Source organism: Leuciscus leuciscus, assembly GCF_965113295.1.
Source record: "Leuciscus leuciscus genome assembly, chromosome: 10".
Lineage (NCBI taxonomy): Eukaryota > Metazoa > Chordata > Actinopteri > Cypriniformes > Leuciscidae > Leuciscus > Leuciscus leuciscus.
The window spans coordinates 15,863,447-15,870,982 of NC_138734.1; the positions used below are offsets into that span (position 1 = coordinate 15,863,447).

The 7,536-nt window shown below is 38.8% G+C and overlaps 1 protein-coding gene and 1 long non-coding RNA gene across 4 annotated transcripts in view; both read left to right on the plus strand.

Moving 5' to 3' along the window:
- The window catches only part of gse1b (Gse1 coiled-coil protein b), a 245,807-nt gene that overhangs the window by 111,134 nt on the left and 127,137 nt on the right, over window positions 1–7,536 (plus strand). The gene's annotated exons all lie outside the window — the stretch shown is intronic.
- Window positions 3,413–5,267, plus strand: LOC309508682. Its single transcript, XR_014209671.1, has 2 exons — window positions 3,413–3,524; window positions 3,559–5,267. It is a non-coding gene; the product is annotated as an uncharacterized lncRNA (long non-coding RNA).

Genomic DNA, 7,536 nt, shown 5'->3' on the forward strand with positions numbered 1-7,536 from the left:
CCCTTTGCACAGAATAAAATAAGTATAAAACATCCATAAGACAATAACATTCACAGACAACATATTACACACACACACACACACACACACACACACACACACACACACACACACACACACACACACACACACACACACACACACACACACACACACACACACACACACACACACACACACACACACACACACAAAAAACAATGTTTGAAACGTAAATTCATTATCAGTTTATTAACATACAATACTAATAAACATTCCAATACTGTATGTTTCAGACATGGATTCCAGGTCAATTTGGAGATGCTAAATTGTCTGTATACCTGAATATTGGCTGTGTGTGTGAGAACTGTGATGGACTGGCCATCCAGGGGTGTATCCTGTTAATTATGAAATTAGTTCAATTCAGCTATAAAGTAGCTCAATTTAGTTCAAGTTTACCTCTCATCCAGTTTTGTCAGTGCAGTAAAATCAATATTATTGCTGAATATTAAGTGTAACCATCTAAGCAAGCCAAAGGTGACAGTGGCAAGAAACCCAAACAGAAATGAAAAAAAAAAAAAAATCTCGGGAGAAATCAGGCTCAACCAGGCAAAAGGTTGGAATATACTACAGTACACAATTTTTTTTATATTATCTTAATTTTTATTGATGAGCTGATATGCAATAAAAAAGAGAGAAGAATGAGTTTGGAAAAATCCAGATTGGTACTTGGGTCGTTCATGGTCAAAAGCTAACGCCACCTGCCTCTTCATGCTGTAAAGTAGCGCCAGGAAACTTTTAGTTTGGCTCCATGTGCAGAGCTTTTATTAAAAACATAATCATAGTTCTGAAATGAATGGTATTCTGAAGCCGGACAACGACGGCGATCTGAAAGGACAGTAGGTGAGTAGGTTGCTGAGCAAAGCACACAGATAAACTGTTGTCGTCTGAGATGTTGTACGCAGCAGAACTGATGAAACCGATTATAAAGAGCATTGAGGAGAAAGGCAAATACACTTTAGTGGTTCGACACACTTGTCTGTGTGGGGCTGTTTCTGACCAGAAGGTCAAGGACAGGTCATACGACTTAAGGGTCAGGGACAACTTAATCACCAAACTTTTTGTCAATGAACCTATGGGGAAGCATGTGCCTCCAAGCAAGGTCGCGGACCCCAACCTTTTTCTCGGCTGCTGGCTTCCCTGAATACCCCTGGTCCACTAGACCCAAAATGATCTTGAAATCAGAAGTAGTAGAGTTAGTGACGTGGTGAGAATGGCTACTTCCAGACCTTGGAATCTCCTAATGGAGGTCCTGAAAGAATGGCAGTGACCTGCAAAGCAGAAGTGTGTTTCAGCTGGCCAAGAAACGCTAAACTAATAAAGACTGCTTCACATTGAGCTTAATCAAGCCAGTCCAAGTTCATCTTCTCAACAGCACATTAAAACAACATCCGACAGCTCAGTAAAAGCAACTTGGGTGGAGGGTGTTGGCCTACCTGCTGCCAAACTCCTTGCGGCTGTAAATAAAACGTCCTCAAGCCTGAAAGAGACTCTGTCTGCTCACTCTTAGCCTTACAGCTTAACATCAGATCCCTAGAACAGAGCTAAAGCAATATAGAATCAGAACTAGAAATGACGATTTACCTACAGTATTCTCCTCAAAAGGAAGGCAAGCTCTGCGTAAAACACTTTTACCTTGAAGTTTTCACAGGTTCCATCAAGTGTGGCTTGCGCATGCTGCACGTCCAAACACTTAACACACCTTTCATGTGAGTCCTTGCTTGACAAACCAACCGAGGGCATACAGTGATTGCCATCAAGGATATGTTGCAAGGGGGCCTTATCACTTTTGTGCTACCCCTGGCTATTCCACAAACAAGCTTACAGCATCTTTAACACTGTGACTTTTATCAAATAAAAACATTGGATGGATGTTCCATTTACATAACCTTTACAAAACATCAGCTAATGTCTTTGGAATGTTTCTATTAGTTGCAGTCTAGTTTCCTGTGTGTCAGGGGACAGGACGACTGGGGGGTATCGAGTATTGACTCTGATGTGTTATTTAAAGAGCGCCCTGTAACCCTATGCAGGGCGAACGAACAGCTTTAGACGACCCTCCCAGAGCACTCTGCGGTGAGGGGTCGAGGGCAGGGGTCTTTATGATGAATGGATGGGGGGAGCAAGCCGATCGGGCAGGAATCCAGAGATTCAAGTTGTAGTCAGGGAGGTTGTTATAGCTGGCAGAGCACACCGCTGAAGAATGCAGCATAAAAGAGAGAATTGGAGGAGATACACTTATAGATAATAAAAGAACGAGAGAGGGGGGGAGAGTGAACAAAGAGAGAGAGAATGAATGTGGGGGAGGAGATGTGTGTGCTAGCTGAACAAGGAACCAATTAGATGAAATGCTCAAGCGAGCTGCAGGCAAAGCACTCAAACCGCCACACGGCTGCAGTAATTAGTGACCACCGGTCAAAGGCCAAACACAACTGTACTGTACATAAGGATGGGGAGGAGACACACATTATTGAGGAGTGCAGTATACACACACATACACATCAAACACTGAGTCGCTGTTGATGTTGTAACAGTTATCTGTTCAGTATTGTGTGTTTTTGTGGATAGTAAAACATACTAAGTGATTTCTTAATGAAAACATTTAAGTGCATAAAGGTTAAGTTTAGGGGTAGAGGAGAAACAATAAAAACAACAGATTTTAATAGGAAGCCACCACCATAAAAGAAAAAAACGTGTCTGTGTGTTAGGTAGATTTGTATAGCGATAAACTCCAGCGATAATCTCCAACTATTTGTGACCTTAATTCTGAAGAAACGTGAAAGGATGTTGAAGGAATGAGATGAAGACACTGCTGAAAGAGAGAGAGTTCAAAAGAGCAATCATGTGGAAAGGAGAACAGTTTGACAGAGTGAAACAGAGGCAGATGACGGTAGAGTGTGTGTGTGTGTGTGTGTGTGTGTGTGAGCAGTCTAGGTTGTAGGGTTTTTGTTCTCAACTGTTTTTTAAATGTTCAAGTACTGTAATGATGTTTTGCACACAATCTTACCCAAACACACTCACAGAGAAAAAGCAATGTAACAAAAAAATTTAAAAAAAGATTAAAAAAGGATTTCAGTTGTTAATAATATAGATTCTGTATTGTGTTTTTAAAGCCTATTAGCGTAAAGTGAAGGATAAAGTGTGACACCTCCTTTGGATGTCATGTTTGTGTGTGCCTTTTTCTATAGGGTATTTGAAGATCTGTCTTTGAGACATTCTGACACATTTTTTATTTTTTGTATACTAACAATATAGTACACCCTTTCATAGTTTATTGCTTAAACGCGGACACCCTGCAGTTTCCCAGTGTAGAAGAGAGATCAAATGGAAGATGTTCACAGCATTCAACGGCCCCAGAGATCTCTGTGTGTTTAATTTACGGTCTGTTTCAGTGCCCAAATATAGATTTTCACTAGCTGTTTTTGATTTGGTTGATTGCGATTTTGTTTAATTTAGCACTGCCGGTCTGAAACTAAAGATTGTTAGTGAGAGGGCTGCTTTTAGGGTGAGAGGGCTCAGCTCTTAGGTTTTACAGGCTTTTCTTTAGAGTATGTTAGGAGAGTTTGATTTAAGATTAAAAAAATGAATTTCCCAAAAATGAAAATCCCGTTATCATTTACTCACTTTTACCATTCCAAACCTATATGACCAGGGCTGCCAATCTACAAAAACAACAACGTCTTAAAAGGAAAAGAGCCCTGATGGTGTTAAGATCCTTATCCATCAGATTAGTCATGATCCTCAAGACTCTGTGTGTGTGTGTGTGTGTGTGTGTGTGTGTTTACCTGCTGTGAGTGTAATGGCATCCTTTAACAGGTCTGTTCTGTCTTTTTATTTTAAATGTGCGTTGGAGTGCCAGCAGCCAGGATATTGAGTCTCTATATCTGAGCTGACATATGGTAACATGGCGGTGTGCATTCTGCAAACATTTCATCTGTTGACAAATGCTGCATGTGCTTTTGCACATATGTGCGCGTGTCAGAGTGAACTGCACATCGCTGGGAGTTGCGAACATGTTGTGGGAGTGTCGGTGTTTGTGTGTGTGCTTGTATGCGTGTGAGCGTGTTTGGTGCCGCATATGTGTGAGAGCGTCCCACTGCTTGGAAAGTCAGCTGCTCGGTTTGCCAGCTGGCACCGTGCCCCATTGGCAAGCCGCTCGCTTAGAACAGCGCGCCCGTCTTGATCAGGCCACCTGTCTTCGCTGTGAAGGCGTGTGGCAGAACTCACTGAGGAGAGAGAGAGAGAGGAGGAGGAAACTGCTAAAGCAGCCCAAGAACAAAGCGCTGGCACTGGGAGCTGCCCTCCACAGCAGGACGAGACCCTCTCACAGGAGATCAGTGCTGGTTCAGAGAGGAAACACTGCTGTGTTTTAACTAGAACTTGAGATTTCTTATGAATGAGTCTCAACATTATTATTTTTTGTTGCTCTGTCTGCCTGAAAGCAAACACATACTTCACTTTCTCAACAAGATGCATTTCTTCATTAATTTGCATTGGTCTCTGCATGGTATGCCAACATGATGATTTCTTTTTTATGTCCACATGATTTCTTTTTATTTTAGACACATCAGACGTCCACGTGTTAGTGTTTGCCCAAATGCCTGGTTGTGTGAGTCTAATGGGGAATTGTGTGTTAGGAAAGGGTTGATGACTGTCTTTGTAATAAAGGGAAAAAGTCAAAGCATGTAGTTCTTGTCAGCTCGTCATTGTGTTAACAAGCACCTGCTCAATTATTCAGCGCTGCGTGTGTGTCTCTAGAGAGAGTCCGATTCAATAATGGAGGAGCCTGTCTCTGACCAACAACACATGTCATTCAAATAAGCAGAGGAAATTAGATTTGGGTCAGCGCTCAGTTAGAGTGGATGTGGAAAAGGACAGATCGTATGGAAGCGTTCATAACCACATTACTAACCATGTACAGTAAAGCTTATGAATTATTGATATTTGTTTGTTGATATTGTGTGTTGATATCAGTAGCAACAAATCTCTTTAGTCATTTATGGATTTACAAAACAAACAAGCAAAACCCATTTATGGCTATAATAATGAAAAGGAACTACTGACATTTAAAATTGAAATGAAAGCAATAAGGTACAGTTGGCTGTTTTATATTGGGAATATAGCCATTATTCAGCATACAGCACGGCATTGAGTGCATACTGTATTATACGTAAAACCATCATGGAAAGAGTATAATATACATTGTAATGGTATAATAATAATAAAAACTAAATATAAAGGACACAGATTTTCATTAAAATGTTATTTTATTTAGCAATTATTGTGAGTTTTAGTCCATGTTTCCTCTATTCAACTATTCAACTCAACTCTATTCACCAGCGTCCCCCGAAAAGTAGACTAAATTAAGAGTTCACAGCTGACTAAAAAATATTGGCTATTACAAAAGCCCTTTAATGTGCTCTGCCTCAACTTTCTATTTCAATAGTAAATATGTCAGCACAGCAAGGAACACTGCACTCGTCAAGCCATTTCATATTTTTCTTATGTTAATTTGTCACGGTTCTGTTAGTTTTGACATTGTAGGGCCCTATTTTAACGATCTAAGCGCATGGTCTAAAGCGCACGGCGCAAGTTCACTTAGGGCGTGTCCAAATGTATGTACACAATAATAATATTTACATTGTAATCCTTTTATTTGAAATATTTGAAATAAATGTTTGTGTGCTGCTGTGCATCCCTGTGTGGGTGCAAATGGGTGAAAAAGCATTTGCTATTTAAACAACGTGGCGCAGGACGTGAAAATGATAACTGCGTCGGACTGAAACTAGCAAAAAACACTTGCGTCGCACTTGCCGCTGCGTTGTGCTGGGTGTAAGATAGGGCCCTTTGTGTTTCACCACTCACTGCCTGTTCACTCATCAATCTACTCATTATCACGTGTGTATATATGTTCAATTCTGTTTGAGTTTAGTTGTCCGGTCTCGTCAGTTTATGGATATGTTGTATGTTACTCTGATCTTGTGGATTAGCCTGTGGATTTATTAAATACTGCATTTTATCTTCATCTTAGTGTGTTTATACAACAAAAATAATCATTATTTATAATCATTAAAATGGTCATAGGTTATATATATGAATACATTATAAATATGATTTTAATACTAACAGGAGAAGAGCGAAGGTAATAAATAAAAGTGAGTTCCTCTTGTTGTCATGGGTATGTGTGCCGCTGGAGGTCAGATGTGACAGCATATTAAAGACAGTTTCTGTCCAATTACGTTGGCTGAGTCTCATAGTTTCTATAGGCTTAAGGCTGACCTTTGACCTCCTCTTGACCACAGTGTCAGTCTTCTAAACCTCTTAACCTCACACACCACCCAAACACAGTGACCTGAAGACTGCAACAGTTTAAAGTGTTAGAAGGCCATTGGAATATTGATGTATGAGACTTCTGTTTTATCTTCTTGCTATCTTTCAGTGCCAAAATGACATAAGAATGCTATAAATCTGCAACATTTTGAAACAGGATATCACTGAAAAAATGTAGAATGGGATGAAAGTTATTATTGTTTTAAATCTTTATTTAGATTTATTTCCATTTTAGTTTTAATTTGTCATTCCAATTTAGATTAGTTAGTTATCAACTGATGGTTTGTAATTTTTGTTCAGGTTTTTTTTTATTTTTTTTTAAATTTTTTTTTATGGGTATAAGAGTGTCTGGGCCGTATGTGTTACCAGGCATTTTTATGTTCCATGAAACATGAATTTTCAATATATAATAAACCACACTGTCCGAAGAAAGAAACAGAAAGACTTCACAGCTTTTTTATATTTATTTTAATAATTGTATTAATGGAGACATGCTTTTTTTAGGGTTGTGCAACGATTAATCACGATTAATCGCATCCAAAATAAAAGTTTGTGTTTACATAATACACACATGCATGTATATATTTAAGAAAAATGTGTTATTTATATATAAAATATTTATATTTATATATAATATAAATTATCTATAAATAAATATACAGTATACACATGCAAATGTTTCTCAAATAAATACATGCATGTGTGCGTATTTATATATACAGTATATATAAAATAATTATACACAGTACACACACATATATTATGTAAACACAAACTTTTATTTTGGATGCGATTAATCACGATTAATTGGGTCAGATTTTGGGAATCCATTTGGAATTGATTGGATGGTAGTGTCTATGTGACAGATTGTTGGAGAGACAAATAAAAAAAAAAGTAATTTTACATTAATACATGTTTATGGTCTTATTTCTCACAATGAGACCAGAATTATGTATTAAGAGCTGGTCAATTAGATGCCATGTTGACTTTCTTTTTTCTTTTTCTTTTTTTAATCCTATCCCCTCTTACACAAACCTGTGTGTGTGCAGACGAGAGACAGATTGTGTTGTGTTTCTCAGCATGCTGTAGAGATTTGTGACAGCTACAGACACACACACTGTGCTTTGAGCCTATGCTGTTGTGGGGACCGAGGAAGTGTCTGTGAGC